This window comes from Hyperolius riggenbachi, chromosome 4 (genome assembly GCF_040937935.1).
Source record: "Hyperolius riggenbachi isolate aHypRig1 chromosome 4, aHypRig1.pri, whole genome shotgun sequence".
NCBI lineage: Eukaryota > Metazoa > Chordata > Amphibia > Anura > Hyperoliidae > Hyperolius > Hyperolius riggenbachi.
The window spans coordinates 433,672,643-433,698,849 of NC_090649.1; positions in this window are offsets into that span (position 1 = coordinate 433,672,643).

Genomic DNA, 26,207 nt, shown 5'->3' on the forward strand with positions numbered 1-26,207 from the left:
AATGTGGCAGCAGCAGTTCCCCCAACATACACATCATTTGGAAGCAGTTCCCCAAAATACGCGAAACCTGGCAGCAGATCACCCAAAATACACGTAATACTCAACATACATATAATCTGGCAGCAGTGGTCCCCCAAACATACACAATCTGGCAGCAGTTCCCCAAAATACGCGTAATCTGGCAGCAGACGTTCCCCTAACATACACATAATCTGGCAGCTGTTGCCCAAAATACATAACAGCGGTTCCACAAAAATGCAGATAATCTGACAGCAGTTCCCCCAAAATAGGTACCCCCAGGTAGCCAGGTCTATAGGTGTCCCCAGTATAAGTAGCCATGAGTATAGTAGTCCCAGTATATGTAGCCAGTGGTATATGTGCCTAGTATATGTAGCCAGAGGTATATGTCCCCAGTATATGTAGCCAGGGGTATACGTGCCCAGCATATGTAGCCAGGGGTATATGTGCCAGTATATGTAGCCAGGGGTATATGTCCCAGTATATGTAGCCAGGGGTATATGTGCCCAGTATATGTAGTCAGGGGTATATGTGCCCAGTATATGTAGTCAGGGGTACATGTCCCAGTATATGTAGCCAGGGGTATATGTGCCCAGTATATGTAAGCCAGGGGTATATGTGCCCAGTATATGTAGCCAGTGATGTATGTGTCCCCAGTATATGTAGCCAGGGGTATATGTGCCCCAGTATATGTAGGCAGGTGTATATGTGCCCAGTATATGTAGTCAAGGGGTATATGTGCCCAGTATATGTAGTCAGGGGTATATGTGCCCAGTATATGTAGGCAGGGCAGGTGTATATGTCCCCAGTATATGTAGGCAGGTGTATATGTGCCCAGTATATGTAGCCAGGGGTATATGTGCCCAGTATATGTAGTCAGGGGGTATATGTGGCCAGTATATGTAGCCAGGGGGTATATGTGGCCAGTATATGTAGCCAGGGGGTATATGTGCACAGTATATGTAGCCAGGGGGTATATGTGCACAGTATATGTAGCCAGGGGGTATATGTGCACAGTATATGTAGGCAGATGTATATGTGCCCAGTATATGTAGCCAGATGTATATGTGCCCAGTATATGTAGCCAGGGAGTATATGTGCCCAGTATATGTAGGCAGGGGTATATGTGCCCAGTATATGTAGTCAGGGGGTATATGTGCCCAGTATATCTATCTAGCCAGGGGGTATATGTGCCCAGTATATGTAGTCAGGGGGTATATGTGCCCAGTATATGTAGCCAGGGGTATATGTCCCCAGAATAAGTAGTCATGTGTCCCCCCAGCATGAGGGGAGCAGCGCAGTGGAAGGAGAGCTGTGAGCAGCGGTGGGGGAGGGCGGACATGTCCCCCCTCTTACTCACCTTGGGGCTCTCCTTCCCTCGCTCTCGCCTCCAGAAGTAATGTGCGGGCAGCCGGCGGGACTTACCTCTCCTCGTCGTCGGAACACCGGATCTGCGTGCCGCAAGTCTGGTCTGGTCCAGACCAGGGCAGCGGTACGCACGAGGAGAGGTAAGTCCTACCCGCTTCCGGCTGCCCGCACATTACTTCTGGAGGGGAGAGCGAGGGAAGGAGAGCCCCAAGGTGAGGGAGGGGGGGGGGGGGGGGAAGATGTCCGCCCTCCCCCACCGCTGCTCACAGCTCTCCTTCCACTCCGCTGCTCCCCTCCACAAATGCCAGGGGGGACGGCGTCCACCCTCGGGAAATAGTAAGTGGACGCCGTCCCCCCGCGTCCACGCCCCACTCGACCCCTGGCGGCTTATATAGGAATCTGGAAGCTCCCTTTAAAAAGGGCACCCTCAGAAGCCCATTCCCTTCCCGGTAAATTGGCATAGATTGTGAAAAGTTCATTTAAACTTTATTATAAGGAAAAATAAACTTTTTCTGTATTCTTCTGTTTTTCATTTGTAACTTCTTTCTTCTATCTTCTCCTTTAGAGTGCACCTGAGACGAAAAAAATCAAAGCATTAATACTTACCTGGGGCTTCCTTCAACCACCTTCAGGCCGTTGGTTCCCTCGCCATCGTCTGCTGGCCAGCCCTTTCTCTTCCTTCAGTTGCCCCAGTTTGCTTGCTGCGCATGTGCACTCATCGTGCTCCCATTGCCATACACACACAGGTGCAGAATGCTCCTGGTGATGGGGGGTGCAATGGGGCCACGGGTGCACAGTACAGCGGGAAACTTTAGTGGTTTCGAACAACAGGCAATAGTGGCTGTGAGCAACAGATGTCTTGGGTTAGTAAGGTAGCAGTGTTGTGGTGCTGAAGGACAGCTCCTCCATGGTGCAAAAATGTGCTCCCCATTACACAAGGCTTAGGAGCATTGCTCAGGTAAATAGCTACTATTCACCTCTGTAATGCAGTTAAGCTGAACGCCAGTAAAAATAATTAATAGAAAAGTGCTTAATTTTTACAATATTTATGTATAAATGATTTAGTCAGCGTTTGCTCATTGTAAAATCTTTCCTCACCCTGATTTACATTCAGACATTTATTATATGGTGATAGTTTTGCTGCTAGCAGGTGATGTCAGTGGAAGGAGATGCTGCTTGCTTTTTTGGCAGTTGTAAACAGCTGTAATGTCAGTATCTCAGTGCTGTGAGGCACTGACATCACATTGTGGGAGGGGCTTCACCACAAAATCAACCATACAGAGCCACCTGAGGATCCATTTGAGAAAAGGAATAGATTTCTCATAGGAAAAGGGGTATCAGCTACTGATTGGGATGAAGTTCAATTTTTGGTTAGGGTTTCTCTTTAATACTCGGCCATCGTACAGATGAAGTCGGCAATTGGATGGGTCACACAGGAGCCCCATTTTTGTGAATGATCATTGGGAGTAACTTTGCAAAGCGTTAGGCTTAGTGTTGGGCGAACATCTAGATGTTCGGGTTCGGGCCGAACAGGCCGAACATGGCCGCGATGTTCGGGTGTTTTCGACCCGAACTCTGAACATAATGGAAGTCAATGGGGACCCGAACTTTTGTGCTTTGTAAAGCCTCCTTACATGCTACATACCCCAAATTTACAGGGTATGTGCACCTTGGGAGTGGGTACAAGAGGAAAATTTTTTTTAGCAAAAAGAGGTTATAGTTTTTGAGAAAATCGATTTTAAAGTTTCAAAGGGAAAACTGTCTTTTAAATGCGGGAAATGTCTGTTTTCTTTGCACAGGTAACATGCTTTTTGTCGGCATGCAGTCATAAATGTAATACATATAAGAGGTTCCAGGAAAAAGGACCGGTAACGCTAACCCAGCAGCAGCACACGTGATGGAACAGGAGGAGGGTGGCGCAGGAGGAGAAGGCCACGCTTTGTGAGACACAACAACCCAGGCCTTGCATGAGGACAAGAAGCGTGCGGATAGCATGCTTTGTACCGCCATGCAGTCATAAATTTAATAAAGATAAGTTGTTCAATAAACAGGGACCACGCGGCAACGCTAACCCAGCAGCAGCAGACGTGATGGAACAGGAGGAGGCGCAGGAGGAGAAGGCCACGCTTTGTGAGACACAACAACCCAGGCCTTGCATGAGGACAAGAAGCGTGCGGATAGCATGCTTTGTACCGCCATGCAGTCATAAATGTAATAAAGATAAGAGGTTCCATAAACAGGGACCGGCAACGCTAACCCAGCAGCAGCAGCAGCACACGTGATGGAACAGGAGCAGGCGCAGGAGGAGAAGGCCACGCTTTGTGAGACACAACAACCCAGGCCTTGCATGAGGTACCGCCATGCAGTCATAAATGTAATAAAGATAAGTGGTTCAATAAACAGGGACCACGCGGCAACGCTAACCCAGCAGCAGCAGACGTGATGGAACAGGAGGAGGCGCAGGAGGAGAAGGCCACGCATTGTGAGACACAACAACCCAGGCCTTGCATGAGGTACCGCCATGCAGTCATAAATGTAATAAAGATAAGTGGTTCAATAAACAGGGACCACGCGGCAACGCTAACCCAGCAGCAGCAGACGTGATGGAACAGGAGGAGGCGCAGGAGGAGAAGGCCACGCTTTGTGAGACACAACAACCCAGGCCTTGCATGAGGACAAGAAGGGTGCGGATAGCATGCTTTGTACCGCCATGCAGTCATAAATGTAATAAAGATAAGTGGTTCAATAAACAGGGACCACGCGGCAACGCTAACCCAGCAGCAGCAGACGTGATGGAACAGGAGGAGGCGCAGGAGGAGAAGGCCACGCTTTGTGAGACACAACAACCCAGGCCTTGCATGAGGTACCGCCATGCAGTCATAAATGTAATAAAGATAAGTGGTTCAATAAACAGGGACCACGCGGCAACGCTAACCCAGCAGCAGCAGACGTGATGGAACAGGAGGAGGCGCAGGAGGAGAAGGCCACGCTTTGTGAGACACAACAACCCAGGCCTTGCATGAGGTACCGCCATGCAGTCATAAATGTAATAAAGATAAGTGGTTCAATAAACAGGGACCACGCGGCAACGCTAACCCAGCAGCAGCAGACGTGATGGAACAGGAGGAGGCGCAGGAGGAGAAGGCCACGCTTTGTGAGACACAACAACCCAGGCCTTGCATGAGGACAAGAAGCGTGCGGATAGCATGCTTTGTACCGCCACGCAGTCATAAATGTAATAAAGATAAGTGGTTCAATAAACAGGGACCGGCAACGCTAACCCAGCAGCAGCAGCAGCACACGTGATGGAACAGGAGCAGGCGCAGGAGGAGAAGGCCATGCTTTTTGAGACACAACAACCCAGGCCTTGCATGAGGACAAAAAGCGTGCGGATATAGCAGCAATGCTTTTTGCCGCCATGCAGTCATAAATGTAATACAGATGAGAGGTTCAATAAACAGGGACCGGTAACGCTACACCATCCCAGATGTTCATTGGTCATGTTACTTGGTTGGGGTCCTGGAGTGTTGCGTAGTCGTTTCCAATCCAGGATTGATTCATTTTAATTTGAGTCAGACGGTCTGCATTTTCTGTGGAGAGGCGGATACGCCGATCTGTGACGATGCCTCCGGCAGCACTGAAACAGCGTTCCGACATAACGCTGGCTGCCGGGCAAGCCAGCACCTCTATTGCGTACATTGCCAGTTCGTGCCAGGTGTCTAGCTTCGATACCCAATAGTTGAAGGGTGCAGATGGATTGTTCGACACAGCTACGTCATCTGACATGTAGTCCTTGACCATCTTCTCCAGGCGATCGGTGTTGGAGGTGGATCTGCACGCTTCCTGTTCAGTGGGCTGCTGCTGCATGGGTGTCAGAAAATTTTCCCACTCCAAGGACACTGCCGATACCGTTCCCTTTTGGGCACTAGCTGCGGCTTGCGTTGTTTGCTGCCCTCCTGGTCGTCCTGGGTTTGCGGAAGTCAGTCTGTCGGCGTACAACTGGCTAGAGGAGGGGGAGGATGTCAATCTCCTCTCTAAAGTCTCCACAAGGGCCTGCTGGTATTCTTCCATTTTGACCTGTCTGACTCTTTCTTCAAGCAGTTTTGGAACATTGTGTTTGTACCGTGGATCCAGAAGGGTATAAACCCAGTAATTGGTGTTGTCCAGAATGCGCACAATGCGTGGGTCGCGTTCAATGCAGTCTAGCATGAATTGAGCCATGTGTGCCAGAGTCCTACCAGAATCCTCATCATCCTCTTGTGAGCGTTGTGATAGTTGTTGTGATGCATCATAGTCGTCACCTTCCTCCTGGTCTGCTTCTGCTGACCATTCGCGCTGAATTGTGGAAGTCCAACGTGCACCGCTCTGGCCCTCGTCAGTGGTGGCATGAAATTCCTGCTCCAACTCCAGCTGTTCCTCCTCCTCTTCTTCATCATAGCTGCTGGGGCCAGCGTTCCCTGAGGCGGATGGCCTGATGTTGGTACCATCACGCTGATCGTTTTCTCCTTCAGATTCCCCCAGTTGCATCATGACAGCTGTTTCCTTGATTTTCAACATTGACCTCTTCAGTAAACACAGCAGTGGTATGGTAATGCTGACTGAAGAGTTGTCACTGCTCACAAGCAACGTGGATTGCTCAAAATTTTGGAGGACTTGGCAGAGGTCCAACATGTTGGCCCAATCGGATCCACAGAAGCTTGGCAGCTGGCCGGATGCGCCTCGGTACTGCGCCGTCATGTACTGGACCACTGCACTCTTCTGCTCACAAAAGCGTGCTAGCATGTGCAGCGTAGAATTCCAGCGCGTAGGGACATCACACAGCAAGCGATGGTGGGGGAGATTGAAGCGCTCCTGCATCTTGGCGAGTGCCCCCGAAGCAGTACTGGAATTTCTACAATGTTTGGCCACTCGACGCACCTTCAACAGAAGATCGGCCACGCCTGGGTATGTCCTCAGGAACCGCTGAACTACTAGGTTCATCACGTGCGCCAGGCAAGGGATGTGTGTCAGCTTAGCCAACCTTAAAGCGCGAATGAGATTACTCCCATTATCACACACAACCATGCCCGGTTTCAAGTCCAGCGGTGCCAGCCACAAATCCGTCTGTTCCTTTATTCCCTTCCAAATTTCCTCCCCTGTGTGCTGCTTATCCCCAAGGCAGATCAGCTTCAGCAACGCTTGCTGACGCATGCCAACAGCTGTGCTGCACTGCTTCCACGATCCTACTGCTGCTGGGTTAGCGTTTCCGGATGAGGTACAGCTTTGAGATGCGTTGGAGGAGAAGGAGTCAGAGAGGTAGGTGCTGCTGTTGTTATCCAGTGGGAGGGACGGCGGTGCAGCTGTTTGCGGCGTGGGCAACACCCGCGCCGTAGCAGGTGAGGAATCGCTGCCAGGCTCCACAAGGTTCACCCAGTGCGCGGTAAGGGAGATGTATCGACCCTGGCCGAACGCACTCGTCCAAGTGTCAGTGGTGAGGTGAACCTTGCAGGCAACGGCATTCTTCAAGCTTCGGGTTATTTTGCTGACCACGTGCTCATGCAACTCAGGCACTGCAGAGCGCGCAAAGTGGTAGCGGCTGGGAACCACGTAACGTGGGATGGCCACTGACATCATGCCCTTGAAGCTGTTTGTCTCCACCACTCGATATGGCAGCATTTCGCAGGCCAGAAGCTTGGCTATGCTGGCTGTTACTGCCACGGCCCGGGGGTCATTTGCTGGCAATTTCCTCTTGCGCTCAAACATCTCCGACACAGACAACTGAACCGTAGCGCTGCACACGGAAGGGCTGTTGGTTGTTGTGTTTGATGAACACTGGGAGACCTCAAGAGCACTACTCCGGAAAGTGACAGTGTCAGCGTCGTCTGATGTTTGTGAATGTTGTGAACCACGCAATGGCTGGGCTACTGCTGCTGCTGAGGCGGGTCTGGTGGTGAGTCTGGTGAACCCAAGGGAGGCAGTGTTGCTGGTACCCTGTCCTGCCGCGTTTGCCCACAGAGTGGGATGTTTGGATAGCATGTGGCGGCTCATGCTGGTGGTGGAGAGGTTGTTAATACTTTTCCCCCTGCTCAGGCGAGTCTTGCACACCTTGCAAATCGCCATGGTAACATCCTCAGTGCAGTCTTCAAAGAAAGCCCAGACTTTGGAGCACCTGCCTCCTTGCTGGCGATTTCTGTTTCCTCCTCTTTTGCCTCTCACTCTAACTTCCACGCTTGTGGTGCCTGAAATTGCGCGCCGCCTACCTTGTGGCACAAGGCGAACTCGTGCAGCAGTGGGTTCTTCAACAGACTCATCTGTGCTGCTGCTACGACGGCGATGTTCTCGTTCACAAATAAAATCTGGGTCTCTGTCCACATTGTCCATACCCTCCTCTTCCATCTCCTCAAACTCGTCATATGTCATTGTGGGGGGCCGCCGCCGTGGAGTAGAGCTCCCCAGAACAACCTCTGCGCAGCTCACTCCAACGTCGTCTTCCAGATCTTGTCGGCCGACCTCCTGCAATTGCAACCCCTCCTGCCCAACTTGCTCTGGGATTTGGGTTTCCGAGTCCTCCTCGGACTCGCCTTGTATTTCAGTGCGCGGTGCATTTCCCACAGTTAATGGTTGTGAATCCGGGCACAACATTTCTGGCTGTTCCTCCATTGACCTTTCATAGGTGGAAGTTTGTTGGGCTGGGAATAGCTCCTGCGAATACCCCATTGTGTCCTGAGGTAATTCATAGGACTGGTTATCTGGCAGTTGTGTGCGTGGTGTCGCTGCCGGTTGTGTCAGCTTTGTGCCCACTGGCTCCTTGTAACTGGCTGAGGACTCGGACCTCGTGCGTGATGTGCTGGTGCTGCTTAACCCACTGCTGGACGCTTGAGAGGTCATCCAAGTAATTATCTGGTCCTGTTCTTTTGGATTTGTGAGGGTTGTTGTCCTGGACAACATGGGCGGTATTGAGTGGGTTTTCTTGGGTGCTCCCCTGTGGCCTGTACGTGAACCGTCAGGGGAAACACCTCTTCCCTTGCCCCTTCCTCTTTCACCGGATTTCTTCCTCATTTCACTTATCCTTACAGTACACGCTGACTGGCAGCAGTACAGTGGCAGTACAGAAATGCTATACAGTACCACTATTCCCAGCAGCGACACAGAGCACAATGCTATACAGTGGCGGGTGAGCGGTGTACTACTGTTCCCAGGCCCAGCAGACACAGAGTGGAAGTAAACACAATGCTATATAGTCTGGCTGAGCGGTGTACACAGAGTGGCAGTACACACAATGCTATATAGTCTGGCTAAGCCGTGTACACAGAGTGTCAGAAAACACAATGCTATATATAGCGTGGCTGAGCGAGGTGCACAGTGGCAGTACACACAATGCTTTATAGTCAGGCTGAGCCGTGTACACAGAGTGTCAGTAAACAATGGTATATAGTCTGGCTGAGCGGTGTACACAGAGTGTCAGTAAACAACGGTATATAGTCTGGCTGAGCGGTGTACACAGAGTGGCAGTAAACAACGGTATATAGTCTGGCTGAGCGGTGTACACAGAGTGGCAGTAAACACAATGCTATATATAGCGTGGCTGAGCGAGGTGCACAGTGGCAGTACACACAATGCTATATAGCCAGGCTAAGCCGTGTACACAGAGTGTCAGAAAACACAATGCTATATATAGCGTGGCTGAGCGAGGTGCACAGTGGCAGTACACACAATGCTTTATAGTCAGGCTGAGCCGTGTACACAGAGTGTCAGTAAACAATGGTATATAGTCTGGCTGAGCGGTGTACACAGAGTGGCAGTAAACACAATGCTATATATAGCGTGGCTGAGCGAGGTGCACAGTGGCAGTACACACAATGCTATAGAGCCAGGCTAAGCCGTGTACACAGAGTGTCAGAAAACACAATGCTATATATAGCGTGGCTGAGCGAGGTGCACAGTGGCAGTACACACAATGCTATATTAGTCAGGCTAAGCCGTGTACACAGAGTGTCAGAAAACACAATGCTATATATAGCGTGGCTGAGCGAGGTGCACAGTGGCAGTACACACAATGCTATATATAGCGTGGCTGAGCGAGGTGCACAGTGGCAGTACACACAATGCTATATATAGCGTGGCTGAGCGAGGTGCACAGTGGCAGTACACACAATGCTATATTAGTCAGGCTAAGCCGTGTACACAGAGTGTCAGAAAACACAATGCTATATATATAGCGTGGCTGAGCGAGGTGCACAGTGGCAGTACACACAATGCTATATATAGCGTGGCTGAGCGAGGTGCACAGTGGCAGTACACACAATGCTATATATAGCGTGGCTGAGCGAGGTGCACAGTGGCAATACACACAATGCTATATTAGTCAGGCTAAGCCGTGTACACAGAGTGTCAGAAAACACAATGCTATATATAGCGTGGCTGAGCGAGGTGCACAGTGGCAGTACACACAATGCTATATATAGCGTGGCTGAGCGAGGTGCACAGTGGCAGTACACACAATGCTATATATAGCGTGGCTGAGCGAGGTGCACAGTGGCAGTACACACAATGCTATATATAGCGTGGCTGAGCGAGGTGCACAGTGGCAGTACACACAATGCTATATTAGTCAGGCTAGCCTAAGCCGTGTACACAGAGTGTCAGAAAAAACAATGCTATATATATAGCGTGGCTGAGCGAGGTGCACAGTGGCAGTACACACAATGCTATATATAGCGTGGCTGAGCGAGGTGCACAGTGGCAGTACACACAATGCTATATATAGCGTGGCTGAGCGAGGTGCACAGTGGCAGTACACACAATGCTATATATAGCGTGGCTGAGCGAGGTGCACAGTGGCAGTACACACAATGCTATATATAGCGTGGCTGAGCGAGGTGCACAGTGGCAGTACACACAATGCTATATTAGTCAGGCTAGCCTAAGCCGTGTACACAGAGTGTCAGAAAACACAATGCTATATATATGGCGTGGCTGAGCGAGGTACACAGTGGCAGTAAACAATGCTATATATAGTGTGGCTGAGCGAGCGGTGTACTACTGTTCCCAGCAGCGACACACAATGACTGGGGGGGACCCTGGCTAGCGTGGCTGGAGAGCGAACTACCCTGCCTGCCTACCCAAAGCTAAACCCACAGACAAATGGCGGAGATATGACGTGGTTCGGGTATTTATTTACCCGAACCACGTGACCGTTCGGCCAATCAGAGCGCGTTCGGGCCCGAACCACGTGACCCGTTCGGCCAATCACAGCGCTAGCCGAACGTTCGGGGAACGTTCGGCCATGCGCTCTTAGTTCGGCCATGTGGCCGAACGGTTTGGCCGAGCACCGTCAGGTGTTCGGCCGAACTCGAACATCACCCGAACAGGGTGATGTTCTGCAGAACCCAAACAGTGGCGAACACTGTTCGCCCAACACTAGTTAGGCTACATCCCATTACAATCCTTGCACATCCCTTTGGCAACTTATCCTAACTGGTAATAATAAAAGAGTGGGTTGGAGAGAGATAGATCGAGAGAGAGAGAGTGAAAAAGAGACAGAAAGAGACCCATCAGGGAACATCCAGAGGGGTCCTTAGGTAATCATGGGGGAGTGAATCCCATTCCATGGCACAGCTGACAATTATGGTTGCCTTTTACAACCCTTCTGTAGTGTAAATGTGTAATAAAGCCACATGAATCCATGCCATGCACTGATGAGATTCAACCAATCCAAAACAGTCTGTATGGATGTTGGATTATTGTGGCTCTGTACAATTAACAAAGCTGACACATCATTGCATTCCAGCGGTTCTAGAGGCGTGGTTAGCTTACAGAAAAAACAAAGGATAATTTGCATATTCAGCAGTGATGCATCGTGGGAGACATCATATGCTCACTTCAAACTGAATTATCGCAAATACCTTCTGTTTTAAGAAGGCAAACTTTTCTTTTCGGGTAAATAAGTGTAACTCTGTCTGACTGTCTTGGTAATCTGTCAGTCTACCTGCCTTGAGTTCTACAGTTACCAACTTCCAAAACGTCCTCAGATCAACAGGAAAATGTCTGGCTGGACACATCCTACTGTTGTGTGAGAAGCCCTTACCTAAAGGTAATTAATATGAAGTCCAAATATTTGTACTAGGCATCGGGGAATGTTACCAGTATGAAAGTCCCTCTTTGTTTAGGATCTTGTCCACTGACTTTTAAGGCTCTTTGCAGAGTCTTGGTTAATGAGGCGCAGAGTGTTTATTCACTGCACTCAATTGTGCATGACAGAAAATAAAACACAGCAAATTGCATCCCTGACTCTGCAAACAGCAGTGCTAAGCTTCGAACGCCTCACAGCCAACACACATATCTGACTGGTCTACTCAGTCCAAGGGAAAGAAATGGCCCTTCGTATTGACGAAGCTCATGAAGAGTGATAAGCAAAAGTGCCGATATTCTTTTTGCATTAATTTTCGGGAAAATAATGTAAAATAGACTTCTGAGTGAAAATGGCATCGAAAAAAATTAGTAATTTTGTTATCTTTCGCATTTTTATGCGCTAAAAAACATTTTTTGCGCTTTTCACAAATGTTTGTTTTTAAAAATGATTGTTTGCGTTTTCGTGAATTTCCGCTTCGGAAAGAAAAATGTGTTTGCTTTGACCATAATGCAAAAATACATGTATTTTTACAAATATTTCCTTAAAATCGAAAATAGAATTTCTGATGCGGAAATGACTTTGGCAAAAATGTGCAAGCAACATTCCTCACTGAGCTACATTATCTGCAGTTTACAATACTAGAAACACTACCACAGGCAGCACAAAAAAATATATATATTTTTTATGACTGGCCAGCATGGTGGTGTACTTAATAGTGCTCTTTTGCTTTGCAATACTGGTTCATATCTGTGGAAGTACACTATTTGCATGGAGTTTTTATGTTCTCCCTGTAGTTGCACGGACTCCCTCTCAGTCACACCCCAAAAACTTACTGGTAAGTTAGCTTCCCCCACAAATGGCCCTTAAAGTGTACCTGAGGCGATATGTCACATGATGAGATAAACACGTATGTACAGTACAAAAATAATAATAACCAGGTTGTTTTACTTGATTTATTTTACTGCCTGAAAGAGTTAATTTCTAGGCATAGAAGTGACAGCTTCTGTTTTGTCGGTATATTGTATGGAATATAGTAAGCATCACCATAAAAGTTTTCCTGGCAAAATACAAATTCTGATGTTAGGGGGAGACAAAATACATGAACTATTGACCTTTTTCTAACTCTGGGAAACTTAATAGGCTTCCACTGATAAGAGACAATAAAATATTCAACCTACTTTGTAACATTTTACCTATAAAAGAAAACCCTGGGATATTTAAAAAAGTCATTTTCAGAAGTAGGAGGATACATTGAATTGTTTATCTCATCGGTTTATTTTCACCTCGGGTTCCCTTTAAGGCTTGTATACATGCTAGATTAAAGTTGTTGAAACACAGATCTTGTCAATCCTGACAGCAGTCTTCGTAAATATGTTGCCAAATGACAACAATCAGCACCTGATATCAGGTATTCTGCCCGATGCACAGGGCTGGATTTACCATAAGGCACTGTAGGCACATGCCTATAGTATTGATCATCACGAGTTTGTGATCACGGGTAACGGGTAATCACGAGCTGTTTTTTCCTGATCACAAGGTCGGATTCCGAATTCGTGATCGCCTCTCTATCACGGATTCAGTTCTAAGTGCACCCGTGATGGTGGTCCGAATCTGACACGTGATCACGGATTTAGCCGTGATTATTACCTGAAAACCTGCCGACTTTAGCGGTTAATAGCAAAGCCCCCTTACATGCTAGAAAAAAACTAAATTGCAGGATATGTTAAGTAGAACAGTGGGAATGAGGGGAAATTTATTAAAAAAAGACTCTATAGTTTTTGAGAAATCGATTTTAAAGTTTCAAATGAAAGAAGTATACATTTAAATGCGGTAAGTGACAGTTAAAGGGAAGGTCCAAGCAAAATAAAAAAATGAGTTTCACTTACCTGGGGCTTCTACCAGCCCCGTGCAGCCATCCTGTGCCCTCGTAGTCACTCACTGCTGCTCCAGTCCCCCGCTGGCAGCTTGACGACCTCGGAGGTCGGCGGGCCGCATTGCGTACATTTTTACGCATTCCCGCTAGTGCAGGAACATTAACACATACATTTTTACGCATTACTGGTTCAATGCGTACATTTTTACGCATTGATCCACTAACACGTAAAAATGTATGTGTTACTGTTCCTGCACTAGCGGGAATGCGTAAAAATGTACGCAATGCGGCCCGCCGACCTCCGAGGTCGGCAAGCTGCCAGCGGGGGACTGGAGCAGCAGTGAGTAACTACGAGGGCACAGAATGGCTGCACGGGGCTGGTAGAAGCCCAGGTAAGTGAAACTCCTTTTTTTATTTTGCTTGGACCTTCCCTTTAATGTAGCAAACCTAACAGTAGTGTAATTTTACATAATGCAAAAGAAAGAGCAATGAATTTCCTGATGGGGTTTCCAGGGGGTCCGTACGCAGTGCATATGGACTCCCTGGAAACCCCTCCGGAGCCACAATACTTTGGCCAGGGATTGCTATATAGCCACAATATGGCTGTATAAAGATCCCTGGCCTCTTTTCCTATTTTTTTTTTACTTTTTTTTTATGTTCAGAGGGTGGGAAATAAAAAAAAAATGACAACGTGGGGTCACCCTACCGAGTCTTTTTAACCTCTTGTCCCCCATGCAGGCTGGGATAGCCACAATGCGGAGCCCCGGCTGAGTGGGGCTTTGCACCCTGACTATACCAGCCCTTATGGTCCATGGGGGGGGGGGGGCTCCAGGGGAGAGTGGCGGCCAAGCCTTCCCCTCCTCCCCAGAGCCCTTGTCTAATCCATATACAAGGGGCTATTCCCCATCTCTGGTGCACCAGGAGGAGGTGGGGCGATGACTCCCTGGGGGTTCATGGTGGCATCTGGGAGACCCCTTTAAGAAGGGGACCCCAGATGACCACCCCCCTTTCAGGAGAAATTAGTTTGTACCCCTTACCCATTTCCACAAAGGTTTAAATGAAATAAATACACAACGAGTCCTTTAATAATCTTAAGTAACCATAAATACTTACCTGTACCTTTAAAAAAAAAATTCCCACACCAATATCCTCTATCTTGCGATCTTCAAGTTGATTGAAGATCTCTGCTGGAAACCTCGTCAGGAAATTCATTGCTTTTTCTTTTGCTGTATGCAAAATTACACTATTGTTAGGTTTGCTACATTAACTGTCATTTACCACATTTAAATGTATACTTTTTTTTTCCTTCAAAACTTTAAAATCGATTTTCTCAAAAACTATAAGGTCTTTTTGATTTTCCCCCCATTGTTCCCACTGTTCTACTTAACATATCCTGCAAATTTGGTGTTTCTAGCATTTAAGGGGGCTTTGCTATTAACCGCTAAATTTGGCGGGTTTTCAGGTAATAATCACGGCCCGTGATCACGGCTAAATCCGTTATCACGAGCCGGATTTGGACCACAATCACGGGTGCATTCGGAAGAGGCAATCACAAATTCGGAATCCGACCTTGTGATCAGGAAAAACAGCTTGTGATCACAGGTTACCATTAAATTATACTTTACATGTATACTTTTTTTCCTTTGCAACTTTAAAATCATTTTTTCTCAAAAACTATAAGGTCTTTTTGAGACAAAAAATGTCTCTTGTTCACACTGTTCTTCTTAACATATCTGTCAAATTTGTTGTTTCTAGCATGTAAGGGGGGCTTTGCTATTAACCGCTAAAGTCGGTAGGTTTTGGCGGGTTTTTAAATAGGAATACTTTTTTCATTTGAAACTTTAAAATCGATTTTCTCAAAAACTAAAAGTTCTTTTTTTATTTTTTTTTTATTTTGTACTTCTCACTTCTCACCTTTATAATCCATGCAATGTTGGTGATTGTAGCATGTAATGTCATTTATATGCAGGCAAAACACAACTATACCTCTTGACCCCAGACCTTAATTCCCTACTCACACGTGTTCCTGGCTGCTTGCCTGCTATATCCTCTTTCATAATTTTTCGCTTCTTAAAACTTAAATATGAGTAAAACAGAACTAATCACTGAACTCAGCTGCTTGTCTCATTTATCTTTCTTTTCATCTCTGTGAAGCTATTCGTTGGCCACCAATTAACCAGAGGATCCAGTTCAAACTCTTAACTCTAACCTACAAAGCTTTCTCTCTCCTGTACATCTACTCACTAGTTTGCAGATACCAACCCAACCGCAATTTCTGATCTACACATGACCTTCTGTTGTCCTCCTCTAGAACTATCTCCTTGCATTCACGCATACAAGATTTTGCACGTGCTTCACCCCTCCTCTGGAATTCCCTTCCACAACAAATCCATCTCTCTCCTACCTTTGCTATCTTTAAACACTCTCTCAAAACTCCCTTTTTCCAGCAAGCATACGCTCTACCCTAGGTCATTCCCCTTTGACCTAAGGCCAGGTTGCACTCTTACTAGATATCCTAAAACAGGAAGACAGTTGATGAAACTGGTCAGAGTCCAGGATTACATTTGCGTAGTGAGCCAGGTGATGCACGAGTGGACGGGGAATTAGCTGGCTGTTGGAATCACATGGAGTGGTAACTGTGGCGGGCGGTGCCTGTGAGGCGTGTCCACTCTGAGAACCTGCCCTTTGAGTGCCTAATGGACATACTTTTAAACATGTGAGTGTGCAATATTTGTTTTTTTATGTGAAGGATTAAAGCTTTAAAAAAAAAAATACTACGCTTTTGGACCTTTTTATCTCTGTAATGACATATTGGCCAACCTTAGCAAGAATGACAGAGCCCACTTGTGACCAGATGGGCACAGGATAATCTATGCGCCTATGATCATTCGGTATGATCATAGGACTTGGTGAATGCGTTTTTATTAAAGGTGTGGGGTGTTTTTTGAACCAGAAATTGCAGGTCAGCAATGAATACTGCAGATTTCAACTATACTGCAACCCATTACACCGCAACACACCTGCCGCACTGTTATAGTCGCATAGGTGATGCATTGCAGTGCTGTAAGCTGTGTTACAAAGCACTGCAATGCACCACCGTTCTATTAAGATCGCCAGGGAGGCTGCGGGAGGGTTTTTTTTTAATAAAAAATAAACTATTTCATGCAGCCAACTGAAAGTTGGCTGCATGAAAGCCCACTAGAGGGCGCTCCGGAGGCGTTCTTCTGATCGCCTCCGGCGGCCAGAAGTAACACGGAAGGCCGCAATGAGCGGCCTTCCGTGTTTCGCTTACCTCGTCGCCATGGCGATGAGCGGAGTGACGTCATGGACGTCGGCCGACGTCCTGACGTCAGCCGCCTCCGATCCAGCCCTTAGCGTTGGCTGGAACTTTTTGTTCCGGCTACGCTGGGCTCAGGCGGCTGGGGGGACCCTCTTTCGCCGCTGCATGCGGCGGATCGCCGTGCTGCAGCGGCGATCAGGTAGCACACGCGGCTGGCAAAGTGCCGGCTGCGTGTGCTGCTTTTTATTTGAGCCAAATCGGCCCAGCAGGGCCTGAGCGGCAGGCTCCGGCGGTACTGGACGAGCTGAGCTCATCCAGACCGCTCAGCAGGTTAAAGTGAATCCGAGATAAACTTTTACTCATTGCATAATTGTGTTCCTTTTATATAGTTTATAGGGCATTCCTCAAGCCAAATACTTTTTTGTTTTATTTTAATACTCTAATTCCCTATAAACTAAACAAGCCTCGCCCACAGCTTCTCCAGTGCCTTGACTCTTTCAGACTCATGTAGACTCATGTAGCAAGGGCTTATGGGAGCTCAGTCTGGGCAGGAGGAGGAGGAGGTTACTAGCAAGAGATTTCAGAGGCAGAGGGGAGGAGGGGAGTTAGGTTTTCACAGGCTGAGGGCTGGCGATGCTATCAGCTTGCCTGTGTGTAATGTGACAAACAGAACATGGCTGCCCTCGTATCACAAGAATAAATAATCATAAACTGTTGAAGCTGTTTACAGCTAGATTTGCTGTGTAAATTATCTAAACTTATAAGATACAGTATATAGACAAGTTACTTGTTATAGTTAGTTTTTCATCTAGGATCAGCTTTAAAGAGAAACTGAGATCAAGAAATAGCCTGTATTTATACTTACCTTGCCCCATGAGGTCCATGTGTTCCCTCACCGTCCTCCTTCGCCACTTTGATCTACCGCTATTTGGCACAGTAGTTGGGCCGGCCATGCTCTTAAGTGCATGCGCAGCTCGACTGTGCGGGCCTGCGGTTGGTAGCGTTCTGCGCCTGCGCTGCGCTGAAGGGGACAACTGGCCGGATTACCAGGCCAGATAGCAGCAGAACAGAGTGGCCGAGGTGGACGGCAAGGGAACCCACGGACCTCATGGGGCTGGAGGAAGCCCCAGGTAAGTATAAATACAGGTTATTACTTGATCTCAGGTACTTTAGAATTCTGAATAAACTTCCTCCCTGTATATTTGCTGTCAGTCCACAGACAGTAAGTGAGAATATCTGGAGACTGGAATTTCACAGAGACAAAATAAAGTTATACAGCCAATCATTCTTTATAGGCGAACATACAAATACCTGTAATTTGTCCTGTTCCTCTGATATTAATATTACCTGTCTGTAGACTTGCTGCCAGTCTACGGCCAGGATGTGGAAATATTTGAACAAGGTGGGACATCACACAAACAAAGTAAAGGTATGCAGCTAATCACACTTCAGAGGAAAACATGCAAATAACTAATTTAAATACATATAGGTTCTGGTAAAGTTAGGTGAATTTTCTCCTCTGTTCCATCAGCCATTGCAAAGTACTCATTCCAATGTAAGCCTTATTTACTCTGTTAACCTTCTTTTACAACCACATATTGGTTTTCTGGGAATTGTAGTCTTTTGATTCATTAAGAATTGGAGACCGCATAAAATGTAAACACCAGGTGGTATTTTGGTTCCTAATTATCCTCCTCCTACTTCTAAATCCCAGACGCTGCTCTAGTTGTAATGAGTTTACTAGAATGACACTATTATTAGTGTACAATTGTCACAAACAGATGTGCACAGTCTCAGCTGCCAAAAATGCTGTAGTCTGGAAAGGAGGAAAAAAAAAAGTTTTCTGTAAGTTTCTGAGCAAGAATTAGGCCCCGTTCACACTTGCGGTTTTGCAAAAACCGCACCGGATGTCCGGACCGCACCGGAGCCGGATCGGACCTGAACCGTACGGTTCCTGTCCGGATCCGGTCCGGATCCGGTCCGGTTGCATACGGTTTCCGTGCGGTATGAACACGGTTGCGGTCCGGATCCGGATTCTTAAAGAGATAACAACCTGTATAAATACCTGGGGTTCTGGGAGGTCAGCAGAAGCTCTGGGGTCATTGTTGGAGACAGCTGGACGTGTGGAGACCATCCTTGGATACAGAGACAGCAGTTGGGACCATGGATCCAGTCATTTTTTACGCTTATTACCTGGGAATTCTCTCCTTCCTGTTGTTTACCTACTACTATGTGGGGAGAAGGCGTGCTCCTCGCAGGAGATGGTGGGTGCACCCTCTACTAGCCAGGAGGCAGAGGAAGGGAGAGTTCCAGGCCCTCTACCGGGACCTCAGACGACACCCACAGAAGTTCTACAGCTACACTCGGATGTCTATTCCCCTGTAAGTATATAGGCCTAAATACACCAACCCCCACCATTCCTAAACACCCCACCCTCACCCCCACAACACCTCATCCCTGTATACCTAGCTAAACACACCACCCTGACCCCCACACCCCTGTATACCTAGCTATACACTACACCCCCACCCTCCACAACACTCCCAAACCTCTGTAAACACACCTCCCCCATCCTCCACCCAACACCTTGTCCCACAACATACTTTACAGCTTCTTCCTTTACATCTCCTGACAGGTTTGATACCCTTTTGGAGATGGTGAAGGATGACCTTAGGAAGAAGGATACCACGTTCAGGAGAGCAGTCACACCACAAGAACAACTACTCATCACACTGAGGTATGTAAAAACAAATTTTTTTATTGCAAAAACAACCACTTTCCAACATGGAAACATTCTTCCAACATGGAAGACCAAAAAATAACATATCTATGGTATAGCCCGGTCAGTTTTAAGGAACACCAACCACCAACTTTGTGCTGGAAGAGTTGTAGGGCATAGCTGCCCAAGTGTCTTTCGGGGACACCAGGCCCTAAAATTGAAGTGCTTCAAAAACCTAACCACTGGCACATGACCCTCTGAGCCATGGATGAAGGACACAGGGCAGTGAAAAGGCTAGGCCTCTCACCGACCAGTCAAGGTGTCCTTCATCCATGACTCCAAGGGTCTTGTGCAAGTGGTTAGGAACAAGAACAAAGTGAGGAGCAAGATGAACCGATGGCAGAGGTGCATGACTACAGGTGCAGTGCAACAGGCACAAGGTTGTGACCCAGGTAGTGTCTTTCGGGGACACCAGGCCCTAAAATTGAAGTGCTTCAAAAACCTAACCACTGGCACATGACCCTCTGAGCCATGGATGAAGGACACAGGGCAGTGAAAAGGCTAGGCCTCTCACCGACCAGTCAAGGTGTCCTTCATCCATGGCTCCAAGGGTCTTGTGCAAGTGGTTAGGAACAAGAACAAAGTGAGGAGCAAGAGGAACCGATGGCAGAGGTGCATGACTACAGGTGCAGTGCAACAGGCACAAGGTTGTGACCCAGGTAGTGTCTTTCGGGGACACCAGGCCCTAAAATTGAAGTGCTTCAAAAACCTAACCACTGGCACATGACCCTCTGAGCCATGGATGAAGGACACAGGGCAGTGAAAAGGCTAGGCCTCTCACCGACCAGTCAAGGTGTCCTTCATCCATGGCTCCAAGGGTCTTGTGCAAGTGGTTAGGAACAAGAACAAAGTGAGGAGCAAGAGGAACCGATGGCAGAGGTGCATGACTACAGGTGCAGTGCAACAGGCACAAGGTTGTGACCCAGGTAGTGTCTTTCGGGGACACCAGGCCCTAAAATTGAAGTGCTTCAAAAACCTAACCACTGGCACATGACCCTCTGAGCCATGGATGAAGGACACAGGGCAGTGAAAAGGCTAGGCCTCTCACCGACCAGTCAAGGTGTCCTTCATCCATGGCTCCAAGGGTCTTGTGCAAGTGGTTAGGAACAAGAACAAAGTGAGGAGCAAGAGGAACCGATGGCAGAGGTGCATGACTACAGGTGCAGTGCAACAGGCACAAGGTTGTGACCCAGGTAGTGTCTTTCGGGGACACCAGGCCCTAAAATTGAAGTGCTTCAAAAACCTAACCACTGGCACATGACCCTCTGAGCCATGGATGAAGGACACAGGGCAGTGAAAAGGCTAGGCCTCTCACCGACCAGTCAAGGTGTCCTTCATCCATGGCTCCAAGGGTCTTGTGCAAGTGGTTAGGAACAAGAACAAAGTGAGGAGCAAGAGGAACCGATGGCAGAGGTGCATGACTACAGGTGCAGTGCAACAGGCACAAGGTTGTGACCCAGGTAGTGTCTTTCGGGGACACCAGGCCCTAAAATTGAAGTGCTTCAAAAACCTAACCACTGGCACATGACCCTCTGAGCCATGGATGAAGGACACAGGGCAGTGAAAAGGCTAGGCCTCTCACCGACCAGTCAAGGTGTCCTTCATCCATGGCTCCAAGGGTCTTGTGCAAGTGGTTAGGAACAAGAACAAAGTGAGGAGCAAGAGGAACCGATGGCAGAGGTGCATGACTACAGGTGCAGTGCAACAGGCACAAGGTTGTGACCCAGGTAGTGTCTTTCGGGGACACCAGGCCCTAAAATTGAAGTGCTTCAAAAACCTAACCACTGGCACATGACCCTCTGAGCCATGGATGAAGGACACAGGGCAGTGAAAAGGCTAGGCCTCTCACCGACCAGTCAAGGTGTCCTTCATCCATGGCTCCAAGGGTCTTGTGCAAGTGGTTAGGAACAAGAACAAAGTGAGGAGCAAGAGGAACCGATGGCAGAGGTGCATGACTACAGGTGCAGTGCAACAGGCACAAGGTTGTGACCCAGGTAGTGTCTTTCGGGGACACCAGGCCCTAAAATTGAAGTGCTTCAAAAACCTAACCACTGGCACATGACCCTCTGAGCCATGGATGAAGGACACAGGGCAGTGAAAAGGCTAGGCCTCTCACCGACCAGTCAAGGTGTCCTTCATCCATGGCTCCAAGGGTCTTGTGCAAGTGGTTAGGAACAAGAACAAAGTGAGGAGCAAGAGGAACCGATGGCAGAGGTGCATGACTACAGGTGCAGTGCAACAGGCACAAGGTTGTGACCCAGGTAGTGTCTTTCGGGGACACCAGGCCCTAAAATTGAAGTGCTTCAAAAACCTAACCACTGGCACATGACCCTCTGAGCCATGGATGAAGGACACAGGGCAGTGAAAAGGCTAGGCCTCTCACCGACCAGTCAAGGTGTCCTTCATCCATGGCTCCAAGGGTCTTGTGCAAGTGGTTAGGAACAAGAACAAAGTGAGGAGCAAGAGGAACCGATGGCAGAGGTGCATGACTACAGGTGCAGTGCAACAGGCACAAGGTTGTGACCCAGGTAGTGTCTTTCGGGGACACCAGGCCCTAAAATTGAAGTGCTTCAAAAACCTAACCACTGGCACATGACCCTCTGAGCCATGGATGAAGGACACAGGGCAGTGAAAAGGCTAGGCCTCTCACCGACCAGTCAAGGTGTCCTTCATCCATGGCTCCAAGGGTCTTGTGCAAGTGGTTAGGAACAAGAACAAAGTGAGGAGCAAGAGGAACCGATGGCAGAGGTGCATGACTACAGGTGCAGTGCAACAGGCACAAGGTTGTGACCCAGGTAGTGTCTTTCGGGGACACCAGGCCCTAAAATTGAAGTGCTTCAAAAACCTAACCACTGGCACATGACCCTCTGAGCCATGGATGAAGGACACAGGGCAGTGAAAAGGCTAGGCCTCTCACCGACCAGTCAAGGTGTCCTTCATCCATGGCTCCAAGGGTCTTGTGCAAGTGGTTAGGAACAAGAACAAAGTGAGGAGCAAGAGGAACCGATGGCAGAGGTGCATGACTACAGGTGCAGTGCAACAGGCACAAGGTTGTGACCCAGGTAGTGTCTTTCGGGGACACCAGGCCCTAAAATTGAAGTGCTTCAAAAACCTAACCACTGGCACATGACCCTCTGAGCCATGGATGAAGGACACAGGGCAGTGAAAAGGCTAGGCCTCTCACCGACCAGTCAAGGTGTCCTTCATCCATGGCTCCAAGGGTCTTGTGCAAGTGGTTAGGAACAAGAACAAAGTGAGGAGCAAGAGGAACCGATGGCAGAGGTGCATGACTACAGGTGCAGTGCAACAGGCACAAGGTTGTGACCCAGGTAGTGTCTTTCGGGGACACCAGGCCCTAAAATTGAAGTGCTTCAAAAACCTAACCACTGGCACATGACCCTCTGAGCCATGGATGAAGGACACAGGGCAGTGAAAAGGCTAGGCCTCTCACCGACCAGTCAAGGTGTCCTTCATCCATGGCTCCAAGGGTCTTGTGCAAGTGGTTAGGAACAAGAACAAAGTGAGGAGCAAGAGGAACCGATGGCAGAGGTGCATGACTACAGGTGCAGTGCAACAGGCACAAGGTTGTGACCCAGGTAGTGTCTTTCGGGGACACCAGGCCCTAAAATTGAAGTGCTTCAAAAACCTAACCACTGGCACATGACCCTCTGAGCCATGGATGAAGGACACAGGGCAGTGAAAAGGCTAGGCCTCTCACCGACCAGTCAAGGTGTCCTTCATCCATGGCTCCAAGGGTCTTGTGCAAGTGGTTAGGAACAAGAACAAAGTGAGGAGCAAGAGGAACCGATGGCAGAGGTGCATGACTACAGGTGCAGTGCAACAGGCACAAGGTTGTGACCCAGGTAGTGTCTTTCGGGGACACCAGGCCCTAAAATTGAAGTGCTTCAAAAACCTAACCACTGGCACATGACCCTCTGAGCCATGGATGAAGGACACAGGGCAGTGAAAAGGCTAGGCCTCTCACCGACCAGTCAAGGTGTCCTTCATCCATGGCTCCAAGGGTCTTGTGCAAGTGGTTAGGAACAAGAACAAAGTGAGGAGCAAGAGGAACCGATGGCAGAGGTGCATGACTACAGGTGCAGTGCAACAGGCACAAGGTTGTGACCCAGGTAGTGTCTTTCGGGGACACCAGGCCCTAAAATTGAAGTGCTTCAAAAACCTAACCACTGGCACATGACCCTCTGAGCCATGGATGAAGGACACAGGGCAGTGAAAAGGCTAGGCCTCTCACCGACCAGTCAAGGTGTCCTTCATCCATGGCTCCAAGGGTCTTGTGCAAGTGGTTAGGAACAAGAACAAAGTGAGGAGCAAGAGGAACCGATGGCAGAGGTGCATGACTACAGGTGCAGTGCAACAGGCACAAGGTTGTGACCCAGGTAGTGTCTTTCGGGGACACCAGGCCCTAAAATTGAAGTGCTTCAAAAACCTAACCACTGGCACATGACCCTCTGAGCCATGGATGAAGGACACAGGGCAGTGAAAAGGCTAGGCCTCTCACCGACCAGTCAAGGTGTCCTTCATCCATGGCTCCAAGGGTCTTGTGCAAGTGATTAGGATCAACAAAGTAAGGAGCAAGAGGAATCAAAGGCACAGGTGCAGGACTACAGGTGCTGTGCAACAGGCACAAGGTTGTGACCCAGGTAGTGTCTTTCGGGGACACCAGGCCCTAAATTATTAGTGCTTCTAAAACCTAACGACTGGCACAGGACCCTCTGAGCCATGGATGAAGGACACAGGTCAGTGAAAAGGCTAGGCCTCTCACCGACCAGTGAAGGTGTCCTTCACCCATGGCTCCAAGGGTCTTGTGCAAGTGATTAGGATCAACAAAGTAAGGAACAAGAGGAATCAAAGGCACAGGTGCAGGACTACAGGTGCAGTGCAACAGGCACAAGGTTGTGACCCAGGTAGTGTCTTTCGGGGACACCAGGCCCTAAAGTTCAAGTCCAGCAAAACCAAAAGTTAAAAAGCCCTGTGATGGTATCCTTCCTCCGAGGATCGGAGGTATTCAGAGGAGCATGTCCAGGAACAATTTGACTTTTTTTTTCAAATTGTATCGGCACCACTACTAGAAAAGGTGGGAGTTGCTGCCTGGAAATCTGGACTCTCTTGGGTGCTGGTCGTGGATGAGCTGGACCCTGACAGCGGTGGCCCATATTGACTGCCTCTGTAGCCGGTGTACATCTGTGATGATTGCCAGGTGGGCACCGCTGTTGGTTGTGGGGGTCTAAAAATTGGTGGTTGCAATAATGGCGTGTCCATGTGCTGTTTAATCACCTCCAGCAAATTGGAATGGCACGCCATCAGGTTTTGTGAAGGCACCTTTTCAAGATATGGTATTAGAGACATCACAGTGTGAAAACACGGGTGTGCCTGCAATTTCAGTAGTTCCTTGCTTTGTTGATGCATTTGCTGCATCATGTTCTGCAGCTGGCCCACCGACTGATGATGCTGCGCACGCAGTTGGTCGATTTCTCCTCTGTGCATCTCATGCATCATTTTAAGCTCGTCCCTGTAGTGCCCATGTACAGCGTCGAGCTCACATTGCAGTGTAGTGATGTGGGACTTGTACTGCTCCATGATATGGCCCCTGTCCTCATCTTGCAACTGCCGGGTTATGAGAGTTTGGTGGCTCTGAAGAATCCCGAGAAGTCCGGAGACAGCCCCGGACATCTCGGACTCTGTCTCTCTCCTTGTTGGGGGGAGGGTACCTCGACGCCTCACTGGTGTGGTGGTCCTCACTGGTGGTGTGGCAGCATCTTCCCGTCCTCTGGCCTGTGTCGGGGTTGCCCTGCGCGCTGGTTGTGCTGCAGTCTCTCGGTGCTCCTCATTTTGTTCTTGTTCCCCTGGAGCTTCCATAGCGGTCGATTGTGGAGGTTCAGCTTCTTCCACACTCGGTCCTGCAACCTCAACATCCAAGCTCTCTTCTGCCAAGTCATCATCAAAGGACGGAGTTGTGATTAAGGACTCCCTCCTCCTACTCCTCGCCTCGGGGCAATAGGTTACATCGGCGACGTCATCATCCACCAAGCTCTCCTCACTGCTGAACCGTGCCTCCTGGGTCGGTTCCTCTTGCTCCAAATTGTCTTCAGTCCTGTAGATAAAAAAAATATTTATTGGTGTGCCAAACAGCATGTGGCGTCAATTCACAGAGCTAGCAAACACTAGCAATCACTTTATCACCCGTTTCTACCCAACATTTGATAAAGCTTGTGAGAAAAGTTCGCTAGCCATGGGAATTGAGGCCATAGCAATACATGGCCGAAGTCATGGTAAATGAGCTCTCAGTTCCTGCCCACAGTAGTGGTACTTACAGTCTAGGTTCCAGGCTTGCATTGATGAAAGACAATTGCTTGGCAAATTGGTAGTCTTTTTGTCGCCTTCCCCCGCCACTGCCACTTCGTTCGGCAAGTTTTTTCTTCCGTAGCCATTTCACATATGCATCCCGTATATTGCGCCACCTTGTCTTGTACCTTTCTCCTGTAACGACATGAAAAATTGATTTCGATTATTTCTCTTGAAGGTACATCGCAACTGGACAAACATATACATCGCTACATGTCACATTTCGTATTGGGAAGAGCACGGTGGCAGGCATCGTCGTGAGGACTTCGAGGATCCTTTGGACGCGACTGAGGGCCAGATACATGCCTGTGCCGGACACCACGAAATGGGAGGAGATCGCCCAGGGCTTCTGGACCGAGTGCAAGTTTCCTAATTGTGTTGGCGCACTGGATGGGAAACACATCCGGATTCAGAA